General features: G+C 46.5%; 1 long non-coding RNA gene across 1 annotated transcript in view; it reads left to right on the forward strand.

Annotated features, from left to right (window-relative positions):
• Positions 1–9,906: 9,906 nt before the first annotated feature.
• The window catches only part of LOC142604041 (uncharacterized), a 34,052-nt gene continuing 23,561 nt past the window's right edge, over positions 9,907–20,397 (forward strand). The window contains exons 1-2 of the long non-coding RNA XR_012837935.1: positions 9,907–10,172; positions 18,264–18,476. This is a non-coding gene — a long non-coding RNA (uncharacterized LOC142604041). The remainder of the gene's footprint in view (positions 10,173–18,263; positions 18,477–20,397) is intronic.

Here is a 20,397-nt window from a genome sequence, read left to right on the forward strand (position 1 = left end):
GTTTTCATTTTTCTCCATTTGGAATAATAAGTTTATTCAAGTCTCTTCTATGATTGTGCCATCCTCAGGTAAGAAGGGCCTTGAGAAAACTTCAGGCAACCGAGTGGAATTGTTTATTAACACAGACACATTTTGACCTCTCGCATTCTAGGCATCGAGTGACGTATTTAATTCATGGCTCTTAGTAAATTAATAGAAATAACTTTAAAAAAATATTTGGATGGTGATGTCATCATCCAAAAATCCTGCCATGGTGTGAGAGGAGCAATGCTGGACAGAGGGTGGTACCAGATGTACCAGTTTCTCCTGACATGGTGGCACTTGCTGTTGGGGTTGACCTGAGAGCGGAGCTGCACGGTGGTTCCCAGCCCCAGAAGTAATATGGTTGAAGCACAGTTTAGGTGCCCAGTTTGGAAATATTTGGAAAATATGTCCCAACTTTTAAAGTAGAAAACTCAAAAATTAATCAAGGAAGAAATAGATGCTAGGGTAGAAATGGGGTAAAACTTTTAATTTGCTTTGATTGTTGAGACTGTCTGCACCGAGGGCAATAGACATGGCAAAAAGTCGTGCCCTTGCTCCCTGGAGCTTTATTCATTTCCATCCCACAACCTTTCTTCTGTGCTGTGTCAGGGAGGGCCACGGTTGTGTCTTGTGCTACTGCATGCAAAACATTTCTTAATTTATGTGCTAATTAACCTGACAGTGTGACTTGATTGTTAGGAGCTCGGCCTCCCCACAAGTCTGTCTTTGCAGACAATGATCCCTCCCTTTTGTCTTAACTAGAGCAAGGAACGGGAGGCTGGAGCAGGGGGAGGCAGTGGCTCCTCTGGGGGGGTTCAGGATGTGATAAGTGTGAGTACGGTGGAGGATGCAGCAGCTTCAGAAAGATTTGCTTTCAGCCTCCCTTTTAATGGAAGTTTTATTTTAGAAAGTTTTAGTTAACGTCATTCTAAAGTTTATTTCCATTTTATTTTTTACATAAAGAGGCTATAAAGCTCCCGGCTGGGTTTTCATTTTTGCTGGCTGGGAAAAGAGAGGTGAATTGGTTGCTTGTCTCCCGCGGGGGTGCTTTTGGGGCTGCTCGGCGTGTTTCTGCTGGCAGCGCCTCGCAGCCTGACCTACCTACGGCCGTGACTCATGCGCCGCCTCCCCGGGGCAGGTGAGGATATCAGAGGCACCTCTGCAGCCTCCTGAGCTGGATCTACACTGTGCCACGCTGCACGCAAAACCCTTGTCGCTTTTGCCAGCGCATCCTGGGGCCGCTTGGGTTTCCTTTGCTGCTGTCCCAACCTGGGCACTGGGTCTTGCCAAAGCCGCTGTTAAAGGACGGATGAACCCGGGCGTCGCTTGCGGGGCCAGGGCAAGCTGCGGCAGCCTTGGGTTTGGTGCAAAAGTCTTTGCCCTGGCCTCTGGTGCGGGGATGGGGGGGAAGCAGCAGGACAGCGCAGCGGGCAGTGTGTGTGCATGTGTGCGGGGGGTCCCTGTGTCAGCCCACCCCTTGGTGCCTGCCCGGTGGTGGTGGGCTCAGCCCCAGGAGCTGCAGCCCGGTTGCTTTGCAAGTTGAGAGCTCGTGCTCCCATCACCCAGGTTACTGCAAAAATAAATCTAACCATGTGAAAATGAATGGCTAGTCTTTCTATGCTATTCCTTAATTGCTTGTTTCCTACGTGCTTGTACAGCACAAGCTAATTTTAAGTAAATTCATATAAGATTAAAGTCTTGTAGTGAAGCTTTTCCTGAAAAAGCCACTTTTGTGTTAAGCAACGGCCAGTTCCAAAATTGGACTTGGGGCTGCTCAGGGTTATTTCCCTGCACTGCCACGGGCTCCTTTCCTGCCCTCAGGCAAGTTGCCAAAATCACGGTGGGCTTTTGATGGAAGCCTGTGTGATCCCAGTGCCCAAACCTCTCTGATACAGGAATTATCTGTTCCCACATGTGCTTCAGTTGCTTGTCTTTATAATGGGTGAAGGTGCAGCATTTGACTTACAGATGTGATGAACACCACAAGAACAACGATGAGGCATTTGTCTTGTGATGGTGCTTGCACAGTCTTCTCTCTCCCCTCACATTTCTCTCCTCTTGGCTGGACCAGTCATCCCGCCCCCCCAGAAAGGCATCAACATACAGCTAATGTGTGAGTGCACTTTGTTATTAAGGAGCTTTTTCAGTGATGTCAGGATTGTGGTGTTTGAGTTGCAGGTAGGGGATGTAATCCCGGCTGGTGCAAGAGTGAGGCTCCTGGGCTGCGCTTCCGAGTATTGGGAAACTCAAGGTTTGCCCACCCCTCCCCTCTGCCGCCTGCTTTGCTCCCAACAGCAGCACCCAGCACTCCTCCTGCATCGGCACCGTTGGCCCCGCTGTGAACGGGTTCAACTGAACTCACAGAAGATGATTTCTGAGAGGGCAGTCCAGTTCGGGAGTGGTGCTGAGCAACGGCAGCAGAGGTGGATGGGAATTGCTAACGTGAAGCCACGTCTGCAATGTTGAGTTTGTGGGGCTGGCAGGTAGGGAGAGAGGGCGGCTTTTTCCCTTTTCAGGCGGATAACGCACAGAAAGCACCAAAGTGCCACACACGTTTTTTTCTTTTACTTGAATGTCTCAACAGAGGCATGCGCCTGCATCAGCCCACATCACCCACTGCATCACTAAGGATGTGCCGAGGAGGCACAGTGCTCCTTGAAACTTGCTGTTGTGTTAGAAACATCTTTTCCTATGGTTTATTTTTTGTTGAGTAATTTTTTTTTGTTCTTTTATATATTTCAGCATTCTTAGTAATTTTGAAAAAGACTTATTGGGGAAAATAACATGTGTGCAGACGTGTGGGCTGCATGTCAGAGAGAACGCTAAATCTTGAATGAGGCTGGGTCAGTGGGTAACTGTTCAGAAGGAAACCGAAATGGCACTGCTGTCTCATATGTTTGAAATTGTCCCAATAAAATTGCTGGTTAATGTGCTCAATCAATGCAGCAAAAGTCTGGTTCCTGGATTCATTGCTCCCCAGCTGAGAAGATGGCAGAAATTTGGGAAGATTGTTTCTAATTCCATGTGTTCTGCGTATGGGTTTACTTTTTATGTGGAGAGGGTGGGAAACTTGCCTAGTGTAACAAGCCCAAATAATCAAAAACTAATTTTGTAGGGCAGCACGCACACAGGATAGGCCCTGATTTATGAGCATTTGTGTAAATGGAGCATGTGGGTCCTTAGGCTGAGCTCAGCACCAACGTTAGGATGTTTGGACTGATCCATCATGTGGGCTGGAAGTCAGGCTTGCTGCTTGCTATGGTCTTTGGTTTCCTCATCTGGAATAAGGGAAATGTTTAGAGTTTTGAGCATATGGATAAAGCTAAATCAAAATGATAAAGCATTTCATTCCAGACTGAGGGCATCCGCACAAGAATAACCGTTCCAGAATAACTTATCGCATAGACAAACTAAAAAAAAAAAAAAAGGAAAAAAATCTATTTTAACCAGAAAAATGAAGGAGGTATAGAGTTCTGAGTGACAAGCAGAGCTCTTGAAAACACGTGAATCACAGATGACAATAGGCTTTTTAAGAGCTATAGAAATGATAGCACTGTTTTGGTAATGGAACATCATGATCCCATCTATATGTGCGTATACTATATTTATACTATATACATGTATATATTCCAGTTACATATATATAAAAATCCAATTTACTGGTGTGGGCTTTAAGAAGAGATCTGACTTGTAATTTCTAGTAAAATAATATGATAGAAAAGAATGTAATTTATCAAAGAAACACTGCTGACTTTATGACAAGAACAGAGAGATAATGGGATTTCTGAGGCTGTACGGATGCTCTTCACAGTGATTTGAGAGGGCAGGATATGCGGAAACTTAACTGAAAATGAGTTCTCTTTTTTTTCCCCGGGATTGTTTTAAACCTAATCTATTTGTAACTCTTATTTTATGGATGCACATGGATACTGAATTTTTTCGATCATTTATTGTAACAAGTAGTTTTTGCCTGGAAAAGATCTCACGCTGCAAACCTCCATTACTAACAATATATTCTTTCACAGTGCCAGCCTTTATTTCTTTTTAGTCAAAGCTTTCTATCAAATTCCAAACTTGAATTCAAACTGCTGTTCTGACATGCAAAACATTGCCTTGTCACATTTTTTTCCCCTTCCTTTTAATTAGACCACGTGTAGAGTCCCCCCAGCTAATGCGCGCAGGGGGTTTGATGTAAGCGCTTGCGGTGCTTTGGGAAGCACAACAGACACCTGACCGGAGAGGGTAGTTCGTTTATGTATAATTAGGCATAAAGGCTTGATGAGTCCTCCTGTGCTCTGCTCGTGCACCATAACCTGACCCCAGCAGACGGGCTAATGAGCAGGAACGAGCTTTTCTGCCTTCAGCCCGGGTCGGCGTTAGGAGCTGCCTGGGGAGGTGGGGGGGTCCCGGGTCGGACACCCGGGCAGCAGCGAGGGGGTTTGCCAGGCTCCTCCCGGCCGGTGGGTTTGCGGAGGCTTCGTGGGGTTGAGTGTGGTTCTGGGGAGAGGCTGGGCGGCTCAGAGCTGGGTGGCACTGACCTCCCCGAGGAGCAATATTGAGCTCGACTGCCTTTTCTAGGAGCCCGAGCTGAGGTTAAGCGTGTGCTGACTGGTGAATGTTGTCTGGGGCTGCGTTACTGTCAGTGCTGATGGCGTAGGTCGTGTGAAGTTTGCAGCATGCCAGCTCCGTAACTACGGTCCCTCCGCAGGCAGCACGGGTCTCATCAGGCTTGCTTTTATCTCGCAACCTCGGCGCTCTCTAAGGCGATCTACAGTGGCCCAGTCGGGTTTTATACTGTTACAGGAGCGTTCTGTCATTTTTTGGGGACCCTCTTCCAGCTGCAGGGCTGAGTCCCTTTGCACGATTTCTTTCAGTTGGAGGCAGTGTCCTGTGTACGATCTGTCAGTTTGTAACGCGTTGCATCCCGCAACGGTCTCAGCGGGAAAGTACAGCAACACAGCCCAGACGCATCCACGTTGTTCATGTGTCCCCTTAGAGGAATAATCCCCAAAAGACCTCGGTTGTCTTCTGTTGCAAACGGTTCCGGCAGGCGGTCTGAGCAGTCGGCTCCCGAAGTACTCTCCGTGAAGCATCCTTTTCTTGTATTCACTTGGAAGTTTTCCCACTGCCGTTAACCTCAGTTTTGGTGCTGTTAAGGGACGCTGTCGCACACGGGGCAGAGATGGGGCAGCTGGGGACAGCACTTGAGCATGGCTGGGGAGGATTTCTCACCTGCAGGACCCCTGGGACCCACCTTGCTCAGGTGTCCAAGCCAGAAGGAGCCACTTTGCACATCCAAACACCGCCTGCACCTTCTGTTTTGGGCTCGTAACTTCAACCTGAGCCCTGGCATTTTCTCCACATGTCAACCGTGCTTCTGGCTGAGCGGAGCAGAGCCGATCGCACGCCAGGGCTGTGCTTCCAGTGACTGCTTGCCCTCTGCTTTAAAATATTTACTTCATTTACTGCTGCTGCAATGCATCCGTTTCAGCTGGGCTAGGAGCCGCATGCTATCAGAGTTTCTTCTTCCAGGAGGTAATTGTAGACCGTGGTTGAATTATCCCTACCACCTCTTGGGAAAACTGCATAGCCTGAGCTACAAAAACCTCTTGCTATCAGGCAACTTTTCCAGAGCCAATATAACTTCTGAGTCTTGTCTGAATCTTTCATTTATTTTCAAGACTACCCTTGAAATATGGTCACCAGAGCTGTTCACGGCATTTAGCAACGGTATCACGGATACTGGATGCTGAAATAACACCATTTCCCTGCACTTGCTTGTTAATCTCCTATTCATGTAGTCCCGGATTGCTTCTCCCCTCTTAGTAACAGCATCACACGAGCAGTTCACGTGGGGCTGGTTCTGTACAAACCTCCCCATTTCCTTTTCTAAATTGCCGACGTCAAAATACTGTCGACCATGCTATTAGCATGACCTATGTACTTGGACCATAGACAGGCAATGTGCCATTTGCAGCTATTCAGAGCACTTTGCTCAAATAAACTGATATTACCCAGCTTTCCAGATCTGTTCCCATCATTAATGCTGTACCTGCACTAAATACTTCCATGCACAAACGGTATCAGTAATGCTTTCATGTATTTCCCAGATAATTGAGTAATGCACCCAATCAAGTGGGATCAAGGATGGAAACTGGCTATTTGTTTATCATGTAGTAGCTATTGGTTAACTAGTTTTAAAATAATTTGGGTACCTTTTTTTAGTGTCAAGCACTTTTAGATTGAAAATCTACTGCCTATGGAAGTCTGTTTCAGGCTTAGGTCTATGTCAAAGTACCGACGCAACTAAAATACCTGGCTTATCTGACATTTTATTTTCCATGGTTGATGATGATATGCAGATTAACTGACCTTTAGTTCCCAGGTACTCCATTTATTTGTAAGTAATGGCCTATACTGAGCTTTATCCACAGTCTCCAGATGGATCCTCCCATATTTTTGAACGCGTTAACAGTTGGCATGAACCACTCGGGGCTATCCTTGGGCAACTTGTCTTCATGTGTTTGCCAAGAAGTTAATACAAACCTGCTTGTTTAGGAGTTTGTTTAATGAGAGTTTTTCAGAAGAGAAAGGATTCTGGCCAGAGGTCAGTGTCCCAGCAGTACTGTGAAATACGCTGTGAGTTAAAATACAACGACCCTGCTGGTGACGACTACCTGCTTTGACTGGCCCCCACTCTGTGAGTGCTGCTGGATGGGTTTAATTCGGCTGGCTTGCACCTGTCCCGGCTCGCTCCCTCCCCAGCCTGCCTAACCAGAGGGAGGGCAGCGTGCAGGCAGCATGCAGGCAGCGTGCAGGCTTCCCCGGCTCAGCCTGCCTTCCCTGGGGAGGGTGGTGGTGGGCTGGGGCCGTGTCCGTGCCTGCAGGCTCCCAGCTTTAACCTCTGCCCGGCTCCTTTAACGGTGGAACAGCCCAGCTGCTCCGCAGGGCCTCTGATGGGTGTGATCGAGATGCTGACTGAAAATGCTGCCGCAAATCACCAAACGTTGATAATTGCCTACAATTGTTCTAAAATGGATCCAGATCTGAAATGCGGTTATTTTGCATGTGTTCTGTTCCGTATTCACTTAAGCACCTATGGAGAATTATTGCTTCTACGAATAGGAGGGACTGAAGTGGCCTGATTTTGGGTTTCTATATCAATACTAACGAGCTTCTCCCTGCAGGTCCCTCGGCGAGAGCAGAAATAATCTTGGCTTTCCCTTTCCCCGAGGTGTGCGTCTCTTGGGTGCAGCGGTGGAGCGAGCCTCAGTGGGAGCCAAGCGAGCGGTTCAGCAGCTCCTGGGCCACTGCATTCGAGCAGCCTGTGCCTAGAAATAAAGAGCCACCTTGGCTGTAGATGTAAAACCACTGTTACCCCCCAGCCAAGCCTGTAGCCGTGCCCAGGCAGAGGCACAGCCACGACCAGGTCAGCTGTACGTACCACGTATAGGCAGTGCTGCGGCATAAACCCCGGCTGCTCAACGGCACCGCAGCCACCACGATAAAACACAGGTAGAAACTGCTCACCCTTTGGACACAGTCCAAAAATAGGGAATATTTGGCTTTATTTCTGCAGCATGTGCTGCTGCTATTTCTGTAGCTGGTTGCTTAAAAAGAGAGGGCACGATGTAGCTTGTGGGGCTCTGCAGAGCAGTATCCTGGTCTTTCAGGAGGAATTTGGCTCAGTCTGTCCCTGCTAGGGATCTTCTGCATGAAGATTGTTCAGTATTGCCTTCAAATCAGGCAGTACCTGCCAGGACTACCCCCTGGCATTTCTTCCTGCCAAATCCTCCAACGGAAGAGGCATGTTCACATCAGTAGAAAAACAAAATGGGAAGAATTAAACCAAGAAATAGAGGTGAGAAGGGAAAAGGTGTTTTTTAGAGTCCTGCAGCTGTCGTAGAGCGCTCTGCTGATGTGCCAATCCCCTGCGAAGCACAGCATATGTCGAAGCGGCTCTGTTTAAAGGGATAACAGAAAATGATCTGAAAGGCTGTCTCCTTTTGTGTTCTTATTTCATCCCAGCATATTACAGGATTTTGTTCAGGTTTTTCAGTGGTCTCCTGGGTAACACTTTATTACAGCAATGGTGTGCAGTTCTAGTATGTAATAATGAGATCTATATAAATAATACTGATTCTGCTGCCTTCTGTAATGCTTCCTGCCTCAGAACACTTTTGAAAATATTAATTTCCTATTATTTGGGATAGAGAGGCACCTCCAGGTACCACACAGAGCATTGCAGCAGCGTGTGTTGTGCTGGCCAGCTGCCTGTGAAAGCCATGCCTTTGAATCATGGTCTTCAGACTATTAAGGATCTTTCTGAACGCAGAGCGAGTCATTAAAATAATTGCTTTTTTTAGTTGTTTGGGTTTTTCCTTTGTCATTCTGAGGTTTTAAAACAGATGCCAGATAGTATAAGACTAGCTTACAAGAGCTGAAGATGCTGTGAGGGGAGCTTCGGCCTTGAAGAGACAGATGAAGTTTGGGAGAAAAGGATGGTTATGGTATGTCACAGATTATAACTTGAAGTGCAAAGAGGTGAAGGATGCTGTGACCCAGCAGACTGCAGTGCTGTGTTGAGGATGGGCACGTTGGCTCAGAGCAGCATCCTTTGTGCCATAATACAGCTTTCCATAGGGTGCTGCCCTGTGCTGGGTGAATCTGTGGTCAGACACCCAGGCACGGGGTGAGGCCCCCATGTATCCAACCTCAGTTTGTGCACCTGTGTTGCCCCAAACTCTGTGCTTGGTCAGGAAGAGGAGGGTGAGCTGAGTCCCTGGGACTCCAGGGAGCTGGGGTGTGCTGTTACCAGTGGGTGTCAGGTGGGGAAGGGATGATGCTGTGCTGGGCATGGAGCAGAGCCCGAATGGCACGCGTGGCATTGGCAAGAGAAAACAGCAACAGTGAACCGAGTAAAGGTTTAATGGATTTCCTAGAATTGTGCTTTGTAAGGGCCTGGTTGTCAGGATTTGTGCTGTATTGACGTGGGTTTTCAAAGAAATGAGGACTGGGTCGTATAGCAACCGCTGTCACTTTACTTGGCTGACCTGCCGTGCTCCCTCCTTTCAGGGTAACGTTAAAATGAATATTGTATAGCGGAGAGTGCGGCATAATTGGCTGGAGACAATGTATGTGCTGTGCTGTTCTGTACAATATCGATTGCTCCTTGTCCAAATATATGTATCTAAACCCAGTCCATTAAGCGGCAGCCCCGTTGGGCGGATGCCAATCTTTTCACGCTGCAGTGGCTTTCGCTTTGTCTTGGCTGTGCTACAAGCCCCGTACGCGATCTGCCAGCACGCCGCAGCCCGGCGCTCGGGGGCACGTGGCCATGGGGGGAGTCAGCACCCATCGTGGTTCCCCAGCCGCTGCCGTCGTTGGTGGGTCTTCTCTGCCAGCGATCCCCCTCCTCGTGCTGGTGTTATCAAATTCACGGTGATGTTGCGTGGCACTAGCGCCGGGTGCCGTGTGCTCTTCAGTGCTTGTGTGAGGCTGCAGGTAAACCCCAAAGGAAAACTCTGCTCTTTTTTTCAGGCAGATGAATTAAGGGGGAAACCCATCGTGGCTTGGCAGAGCCAGCAGACGTGCTAATGCAGAGATGAGTCCCGAGATTGGCAACGTGAGCAGGAGTGACGCAGATGCTGTTGGGGCACATCTATGTCACAGCATGCTGCACAGCCACCTCAGCTGGTTTGAGATGCTGAAACCAGTCGTGCAGCTGCTGGCAGGGTAGCTGCAGCTCGGTCATGTTGGAGTTGCATCATGTGTGATGCTGCGCTGACCTGTGTGCTGTCACCCACCCACACGTGGCCACACGCTGTGTCTGCTCCCTGCTGAGTCCGTTGCAACAAGGGCAACGCAGCTCGCACAGGCTCATTGGTGTCCACTGAAGTGCCTTATTCTGGTTTTTCATTCCCTTTTACCACTTAAAGGCTCCAAAATCTCTGCATTCGGTGAGAGTGGTGCTGCTTTTCCACCAGTGCAGAAGGGATGCAAAAGAGGGAAGGTCCATGCTGCTTTTCTCCAGCCTTCATCTCCAGTCTAACTTAAATCTCTGCTTCTCACTCAGCAGACTGAAATGCGTTGCAGCCATCCCCAAGCAGAAGTTTTCAGACTGAGCACAGAATGCGTTACCAGCACCGGTACATATAGCCTGCCCCAACAGGGACGCTCTACAGATGTGGTGTGGGGCTGTTTGTGCTGCTGCAGGGTTTGCAGCACGCTGCAGAGCGGAGGGGCTCAGCTGCAGAGCTTGCTGCGCCTGGTGGCATCGACTTCACGCTGCACTGCAAAGCCACTTGATGCCACATGCTGCAGCTATTTGGAACTGAGGTCCATATATTCCTACATCTTATTATATATAGAGACACATATATAAATGGGAATCATTCCTCTGTTAAATCCAAGTCAACAATTTCTTTCCTCCTACAATTAGTGTCCCAGCAGATCATGTAACAAATTAATCTTTATCATTCAGTTAATCATTTCCCTAAAATCAGTGAGCAGTGAAATCTTCTGACCTATTGACTGATGTATAATGTTGTATTAGTAGATAGCGAATTACAAGAGCTGCCGTGCGCTTTGGTACTGCTGCTGAATTTGTGCTACAGGGAACTCTTTCAGGGTTAGTGTCTTAGCCTGTGCGTTGTATGCAAGAGCAGTGTGTAAAGGTCTGGGGGAGAAGGACTTCTGTGAAGTTAAAGCTCAAACAGAGAAGAAAAATAGCGTCTTCTGTTTTCCTCACCCCAGACCATCCGTTTTAGATAGAGAAGAGCAATATGCTGTGATGTGACAGACTGCTAGAATCAGCAGCTGAGCTTTTAAATAATACAGAAGTGACTAAGAGGCTCAGCTACTGACTCTGTTGGTGGCAGTGATGGATGTTGGGACAGGGCTTTGGGTTCACCTCACCTGAGGTTTGGCGATTATTCCTTGAGATGGGACGCCAGCCCCCCTGGGTTCGCTCTGCAGGAAGCAGAGAGTGAAGTGCACATCTGGGGTGTCATTCAGCCCACCTCAAAAGTTCCTCTCTTTGTAGCGTGAGGGATGCAGTGTGTGGGCTGTGGACATTTAACACTTCAAATTAATGTTTGATGTATAGGTGGGATGCATATGTGCTTAGCTATGCAATCAATTTTTCAACCCCCTGCCTGTGATCTGCTGATGTGAAAGGCTTAGTTATAAACTGTGCTTGTTTTGGCTACAAATAATGCTTTGGGCTACCCCAAATTATATAGCTTTAATGTAGTGGTTGGCAAGAGCTGAAACTCCTCTAGCTACTTTTTCTAAAGACAGTGATGGAAGCAGAAAAAGCAGAAAAGGAAACCCATAGAATAAAATGTCCCTATGGTTTTTTTTTCTATTAAAAACCTACCAAAAGTTGCAGTGGTATGTTGAGACAAAGGGCTGAGCCCTCGATGTCATCCAAGGGAAACAGCACAGAAAACTCTATTAATCTCGCTGTATTGCATCGACCTTTTAATCGCTCCCATCTTTTCTCTCATTTCTGTGCTGCGTGGTGTCACATCAGCCTGTGGGAACAGTGGGCAGCGCAGGTCCCGGCTCTTGATTTCGGTTCAGATGTTTGAGGCACACAAGTAACACATGGAGAGAAACCATCAGGGCAAATAGAAATCTTGTCTCTGTGCTGGGCTTCTCCTCCCCACCAAAGTGTTGGCTTTGCCCTGCTGTTGGTTTGCTCCTTTGAGGAGCCAGTACACCCTTAACCTCCATCTTCTGGCTCCTCAGCCCTCCATTGCAAGACAGTGTTTGCTCATTCCTCTGCTTACTTGCTGGTAGCGCCATGCTGCACATCAGGGAGCTTGGAGCTGGTCAAAGCTGGTAGTGGAGGAAGAGATGCAGGTCTTTGGCCGGATTTTTCTCACCTGCTTTGCTATGGAGCAGCCTTTGGGCAGGGAAGCAGTGCCTTTCTGTGCTGCTCTCACATCACTACTTACAGCAGGAGGAAGGCGCTTCTCTTTGGCTCCGTGACTGTGTTTTGTCTGCCATCTGGAGAAACTTCCCTTGATGGGAGGTAGGGGTGGCTCATTCACCAGGCACGTCCCATCCCCAGTTCCTCCTCTGCGTCCTTCTCCGGTGCTGAGCCATTACATCTCTCCCCACCAGGAGGAGGACTGAGACTGGCAAATCCCATGGGCTGCAGCTGAGCAGATGTCTCTCAGCTAGAAATCATGCCAGGGAAGGATTCACCTGAGCTTCACTAGATAAAATTTTAAGTTTCAGTGAAGGTCAGGATGTGTATCTATGGCATCTTCCTGTGAACTAATGATGGAAGAGGAGGGAAAAGCCTGATAACTTCTGAAACGCTCTGCAGCCTGGGGGCTGAGCGCACAGGACCCCACTGCTCCTGGGTGGATGGGCAGCTGTGGGATATGAGGCTGTGTCACGCTGTCAGAGGTGGAATATAGGGAAGAAAACATTTATTGCCCTTTTTAGATGGGAAAGAACAACAATTTTACTTCTCCCTTTCACATGGTCAGTAATGGGTGCAGAAGGTCCTAGGCACAACATTTTGTGTGCGTTTAGAGACAAGTTGCAAGAACTAGAAACTTACACTAATTTTGGCCCAGTACAAGTTAAAAAAAGCTCAAAAGGAGTTAGGAAAACAAGTTAATCCTCATCACGGTTTGGCCGATGCCCTGTATTGCTGCTGAGACTCAGGCATGGTGCTTTGTGCTGACATGAGCTGAGCTTCCCAGGAGCAACAGCACTACCAAACACTCCTCAAAGTACAGTGGAAGGGCAAGGTAAGCCAGAAGGTGTTCATTCCTTTGACTAGCATGAGTTTTTGTTAGGGCTGGTTTTGGCTGAGGGTGTTAATTCACCACATTGCTCTGCAGAAGGGATCCTCATGCACAGCGTAGAAAAAGCATCTCTTTGCAATTCTACCCTGTAACTTTCACAATAAAATAAGGCCCAGTTTTTAAAAGCTTAAAATGTGGAGAGCATCAAATAGTAGCAATTCAAATATTAGATAGCATGGTATTTCTTTATTGAGAAATTCCAGAGAATAGAGCTGGACTCTCTTCAGAGCTGCACAGTGAAGGACAAGGGGCCGTGAGCAGTTTGCAGCAAGTGAAATTCTGGTCAGATAGGAAAAATGTTCTCACTATGAGAGCGGTCAGACTCTGACACAGGGGCCCGGGGAGGTGGTGCAACCTCCATCCTTGGAGACAATCAAAGCCCTGAGCAACCTGATCGGACAGTGAAATCAGCCCTACCATGAGCAGGGGTTGGAGTGGAGACCTCCTGCCATCCTCAACCATTCTCTGCTTCTGTGACTTACAGGAGCAAAATCTCTGTTATTGTTAAGCTATCATTTTATAGATCTAATTTTATCATGAAAACACATTGCTTCATGAGCAGTGTATCTCTGAGCATTCATTATTCAGAAAAAGTTTGTCTTCCAATTACACAAGATCATAAGAAGAAAAGTGACTGGTTTGTCAGAACTGCAGAGCTAAAATAAGCTGTAGCGAGCACATTTCCTTGGCATGGAGCTGGTGTCTCTAATTAGAAAAGCTCTGGAGAGTTAATCTACTTGGGTAGTGAGACCTATTGCTTCTTCCTGCAGCATGCAAGATGGCTGGAGCTGAGCATTGTAAAAAAAGGGTCTGGAGGCTGGGCTTCAGGTAATGAATATCTCTTGTTTGGGAACTTTATGTACTCATGAATTTCCCAAATATTAGGTTTGGTGTGCTCCTGCCAAATGGCTGAAGTGCAGCAGGGCTGGGAATTGACTTAGATGTAAATTCTTGTTGTTAATCAACAAAAAAAGGGATGAAACTCCTAATCTCTGGAAAGCAGTTACTGCAGAGAATGGAGTAAGTCTCTTACCGTCTAGCGGGGTGAAGGAAGTGTCCTCAACAGCATGAAGTACAGCAGCTGCTCGGAAGTGCCTGAGACGGGGCTGGTTTCTTGTGTGGGGAAACCATGCCTCCACCCTTACGGATGTATCAGCTGTAGGAGGGGGAATAGGTTGTGGTAATTAGCTGAAACAAGCCTCTTCTGGGCTGATAACCTCACCCACGCTGCTAAACAGATAGCTTCAATATTTACTGAAATATCAAGGTTATCTTCCGCTCTCATGCTAATGCTCTCTAGAGCAGGGGGAGCAACTAATCAGAGTTACAGCAATCAGTCAGGTTTTCCTTGACACATGATGAGTTTAATTATTTTGCAGTTCACTCCATGCTCTTGTTAGCCATGATGATGTTTATTCTGGGAGGCTTTTCTGCCTTCTGGGTAGAAGGGTTTTAATTTCAGACAGGAGCTGACCAAGTTGGGTATTTGGCCTGGACTCCAAATTTCAAGTGTTTCTGTGAAGCCCTGGTTGACTTTATCAGACTTTATCAGTCCTGGTTCCTCTTCTGAGATATCACCACATATGACAGTTTTGATGTGGATACTGATGTACTGGAGTTGACTGATGAAGCCATTGGACAAAAATAACTTGCATTTATTACTGATTTGAACTAAACCGCTTGATTTAAAAGCAAAAGCCTTATCTGACGTAGCCAGCATACCCCAGTTTATCTCCTCCCAGCAAAACTTCTAAACCTCACTCCCGCTGAGCAGTCCATGAGCTAAAGATGTATGAATGCATCTTTAAGGCGGGCGGCTGGTGAAGAAGGGGCCGAGCGCATTGTTGCTGCAGTGGCTCTCGTCTGGGTTCTGCCATGCCATGTTCAACACGTGCTGGCGTACCTCCCCTGGCACGGCTGTGCCGCTCTCTGGGACCTCACAACACCTTCCTGGTGAGGTGGGCAGCGCTCTCGTGAATGCTCAACAGCCATTTAGCAGATTAGCATTGGCTTAGACCTCACACTTACTTAAGCACTTACTGAGTTATTAGTTAGTGAAAAGCTTGGCAGGACTCTCTCAGGTTTCAGGCAGCTGAGAGTTTACTCTCTGATGGATGCTCTTCTGCCCAGTTGCACCTGGATAGAGCCAATATTATCTTCTTTCATTTTAATATTTGCAGTTACTTACATGTATCTTCTTTTTAATTGCATGTTCTCACATCTGGATTCCTAAAAATTTGCACCTTACCCATCTCAAGCTCTGCAAATATAAAAGATGCTGCTGTAGGATTTTTTTGTGTGTGTGTGTCTCTACTGTCAATCTACGCGTTTCCTTTGAAAGCTACAAGAAATATTTTTATTGTTGCAGGCAAACTCCCTGGGAACATGCAATTGATTATTCAAACCTCATGGTGCTGCTGCAGAGATTTGTGTGGCTGACTCTGATTCCCTGATAGCCTGTCTCATGCTTCTGTCCCCTAATGCAGCTGATAGCATTAAGTCACGCAGTTAATCAAGCAGAAGAAATTGCTCGTCTTTATCCAAAGACCTGATGACTTTATCCGACAGAGAGGGTCTCCAACAGAATGAGACAAGGAGAAGTAGATGAGATAAGAAACACCCACAGGATTCAATATGCGGTGGAGTAGGACTGCTTTTAAGGGCTTAAAATTTGGAATACAAAAATGTACTGATCTATTGACAAAACCAGCCTCCTGACTGGCATTTTATTATTGCAATTTCTGTATTAAGAAGCCAAAGATCAAGAATAAATTAAGTCCACGTAATGATACACAAAATTGTTAATTTAAATGTGGAGAGTGAGCTCAGCTCGTGCGCAGGCTGTTCAGGCACTCGAGTACAGCACGGAGCACAGTAACTCCACAGAGGAGGCAGCTGGCAAAGATGGGTGCAAAGTCCCACGTTATCTGTGCGTGCAGGGGTTTCCATATATTACTTCCATCAGTGGTAATGAGGAATTAAAACATGATTCCCTAATGCATGAAAAGAAAGGTCTTACACCCAGGTAATGGTTATCCTGAAAAAATTATCTGAATTACAGGAGGCTCAGGAGGGAGCATAATCCCTCCTCCTTTTCTTGCTACCCCATTATAACAATGATCTGTGCAAAACCAATTCAACTATTACATCACTCCTACCAAAAAACCCCAAACCATTTACAAGTATCCCTGTAGGATTTGCTGCAAGTAGATGTGCGAGTGCTGCGTGGCTTCCGGTGCTGTGGAGTTTAATTTGCAGCCTCCCATTACCTGCCTACTTTGCCCTGTGGGGCTGTTCTCTCCGACACACGGTATTTCTGCGTTCCCGGAGAATGGCAGCAGGCAGAACGGGGTGCGCTCCCTCCGAGGAGGCAATGACTGTGTGCTTTTCTTGTCCTTAGGCTTTAAGAGATGGTCCCTTGAGGAGCCTTACATGGATGGCATGCAAAACTGTGCCATACGAGATGGGCCCCGGTCTGATCTCTGCCGTGCTCTCATGAATTTCTAACAACTCTGCGACAGTGAAATCGTTCTAAGGTTTTGCTAGCGAAGATGCAATAGAAATCTGTCCCACCGGGAGCAGAAGCGTTGCATAGGCGTTTGCCTCCTGCACCGGGGCTGTTTGAAGTTTGGCTGTCTTGCAAAGGTCTGTTGGTTTTGTTTTCAACATTACAGGCAGATAAAAAAGGTAAGGAATAAAGTATTTTCAACAGATGGGTGAGGTTCTCTGGAGCAGCAATTGCCCCAGGGAAACGGAGAAACAGAAATCGCGTTCCTTTTATGCGTGCTGCACCACAGAAGGTGTAAAAAATGTACAAGTGTTTTACATCCCCGGATTAATATTTTGCTTTAGACTTTGGTGAACAATAACGTTAGTCCTAGAAGTTAATCAAGGTTGTGTGGAATAAGGGGCTGCAGGCTAAACATGGACTAAAATAAACAAGAGTGTTACAGGAAATCGCATAGCATTTTTTCTGGCAGATGTTTATGCATCTTCCTCTCCATTTAGACAAGATCTTACTTGCAATCAGCTAGTAAAGCCATTGTACACATGTCTAGAGTAACCAGCAGAGCAATTGTAAGAGAAACTACCATTTTAGGGATAATCTACTTTGTTTTAATTGGTTGTTTGACTTCCTTGTGTTAAGGAAAGACAAGTTTTACTCCTTGAAAAGAGTATATCCTGCTAGACAAAAGAATACAGAAAATGCTCAATTGTTGGTGAGACACTAATAAAATTATTGGATTTGAATATCTGGTGCCTATAACAGCAAGTTGTGGATTCAGCTGCTGCAGAGGTAGAAACAAGCCGTGAAGGCTTTCAGCAGCACAGCACCACACCGACGCACGTCGGGTCTCCAGCTTTGTTACGTATCCGCGTGTCCCTGATAACAAAGCTGGTAAGGGTCTACAAGTAATGCCAGAATTTAGAGTGAGGAGGGCTCCTCGGTCATATCCGTGCCCTAGTCTGGGCTAGGATGTTTTAGAGCATCTCAGCAGGTCGCCGTTTGGTTGTTGAATTCTTCTTAAAGCAAAAAGAAACGAGTCTGAATTTATCATAGTGCATGACATTGGCAGCAGCTAGAGCTGCTCAGTGCCGGGGGCGTTGTGCAGGATGTCATGCCGGCATCCTGGAATTTATTGCCCGCCTTTTGTCACATGTTAGAAGCTAGCTGAAGTTGAGCTGGCACCATGTGAAATGGTGTGTTGGCCAGGTAATCTGTTTAACGTATATTTAAGCTGTTGTGGGATTGATCTTTCTTGGTGTGGGCTGAACACCATACTCTGAGTTTACACCAGGTCCAGTTCATGTTGCGAGAGATTGGGTATCTGCGCTCTGTAATGTGTCACGTCCTCCTTGAAGGACTACCAGGGCCTTCATCTACATTGCTTGACATCTTGCATTCCACTCTCTATTGCATTTGTTTTCTAACAAATTTCTTTTGTTTAGCTCAAGATAAGTCCACACTAAAAAGAATTGATCTGGAGCTCCCCAAAGTCAAGTGCTGCTTGCATCCATTGATGTTTGAGGCTCATCTCTCTCATTTACTGTAATTGCTATAGAAAGCAGGATGTGATAATGCTTCACATCATAGAATCATAGAATGGTTTGGGTTGGAAGGGACCTTAAAGATCATCTAGCTCCAACCCCCTGCTGTGGGCAGGGACACCCTCCGCTAGCCCAGGTTGCCCAAAGCCTCATCCAACCTGGTCTTAAACACTTCCAGGGAGGGGGGCATCCACAACAAGATTATTAAAAAAACAAACAACCAACCAAACAAGAAAAACCAGTGAACCCCCCCCCAAAACCACCAAGGCGCATTGCAGCAGGCTGTGGCTAGAAACGTGTCAGGTCCTTACGAAGAATTTTCCTGCGAGTTTGCAAATGCTGACTTTATTCTTCTTGCAGTTTCTCGCTCCATGTTCACAGTGGCTTTCAATCCCCTGGTGATGATCCACGGCACAGGAAATCCAGCTGGGTGCTGTGTCCCACATGGTCCTTCCCCAGCTCATTCCTCCCAGGCAGACCGGGAATCACCCTGATGCTGGAATGTTACTGTTTTCCTGGTGGTTGGGGCCTGCTGTACCTTTTCCTTGCCAGTTCTGTTCAACTCTGAAAGTGGTCAGATTCGATTCTGCTGTTACCTTTTTTTTGTTTTCCTGGGGGACTGCTCTCTTGCTCCTGGGCTGTTCTTGACGTATTTCTTTGGACTATATCCACCATTCAAGGCGAGTGCTGTCTTTGCCCTAAAAGCAGTAGTTTAACAGACATTCTGTGGGCTGTGCTCACTCCTTCCTTGTCGGACTGATCAAAGACTTTTTCTTTCCCAGTATGAGTCCAATACTGTCGACCACAAGTGCTCTGACCATGGAGAACATGGAATTGATTGCAGGAGTAGCTGGCTCCTATGCTGCGACCGCGATCTGCTTTGTCATCCCTTCTTTGCTGGTTGACTTCAGCTGAAAAGGCGTGATGTTTATGTAAAGCACACCTCGCTGTTCCAGCACAACCTCTGGGTAATGCTGGTCATCGTTTTTGCATTATTTGCTACAAATGCTTTCACAATATTTTATGTAAAACACCTTACGTAGTAAATGAATAGTCACATTATATAACTGATGCATGAAAATAGTCATTGTCAATGCCCAGGAAAAAACATAATTTACTGCTAAAAATAGACGTGTGACACCTCATGACTTACTGGGACTTGGTCAGGGTGTATTATGTTGACTTCCAATGTGGTGCCTATTAATTTTAAGTCATAACCTATTTTTGGACTTAGGAGAGTTTTGCAAACAGAAAGCTATGTTGCTCTGTTTCCATTGGGTAAATATTTTAGTAATACCGTAACATATGTTGTAATCAGATGGTTAGGAATTTTCTTCAGAGAACATGACCTGCTTGTCAGCTGGCTAAGGACTGTCCCCCCCTAGTTTGTGGGAATTCAGGGACAGTTTGAGGAAATTTTCAAAGAAAATTTTCGGCATCTAGATAATTGGATATTATTAATATTAAATTGATGTATTGAGGATAAATAAAAATACCCTGATAATAAGTTATCCTATATAATATCACAAATACATCTACAGGCTATTTGGTGACTAAGTGGGCTTTCTGTCCTCTGTTCAGGGAAAGGCCCAGATAATTTATTTTCCTAAATCTTCTCTCCTCCACAGTTTCCCATCTGCCTTATTCATTAACGTAACTAAAGTGAAGTTCAGTCTAGTCTTCTACAATGGCTATTCATAGTCGTAAAGCTTTTACTCATAGCATTGTCATGTTAGTTATACTACCACGGTATCTCTGAAGATTATCTTACAGTATTTCTTTTATTACATAATGCTCACAAGCTAAGGCAGATATGATTCAGCCCCTGTGCTATGAGTAATTTGTCTTCTGTGGATTGCACGTAACAAGCGTGCAGTAAACTGCTAAACCAGCACAAGTCATAAACAAAATCTAATTTAAGAGCGGAAGGGATAAAGGACGAGCGTTTGCAATACACTTGCAAGCAGAGAGGAGGGGACATCACCAGGTCGGCTCCTTGTTCTGTGAGCCAAGCGATGGCTGCTCACGCTGCCAGGCTTTGAGGTTCCCTCTTTAAGGAAGGATGCTTCTCCAAAGTAGTCAACTCCTTTCTCTGCCAGTGCCCATCATTCCAGTAAAACCATTCCTGCTCTTGAGCTCAGTTCCTGGGTTGCTGTTGCTGTGTTGCTGCTGGGTGGCAGTGGCCCTCCGGATTAGGAGTAGGAACAGAGTCTGGATGTAACCTTTGCTTTTCTTTGACATATACAGATGCCAGATACCAAAGAGAAATTTTCAAAGGGTTTTAGCCAAAACACCAGCCTGAGGACTCCCCTCAGCTCCAGTAACCATCTCCTGTGTTGAAGCTGGGCTTGCTTGAGGATGATTGCATGGGCATTGGTGTAGCAAAAACCCATCAGGGTTAGTGAAGAATTAGTAATAAATTGTTCCAGGAGTGGCAGAATTAGTGAGGCTAATTATATTAGCTAATTTGCTTCTGGATTTATTCATTTATTTA

Source organism: Balearica regulorum, chromosome 15 (genome assembly GCF_011004875.1).
Source record: "Balearica regulorum gibbericeps isolate bBalReg1 chromosome 15, bBalReg1.pri, whole genome shotgun sequence".
NCBI classification, from domain to species: Eukaryota; Metazoa; Chordata; class Aves; order Gruiformes; family Gruidae; genus Balearica; species Balearica regulorum.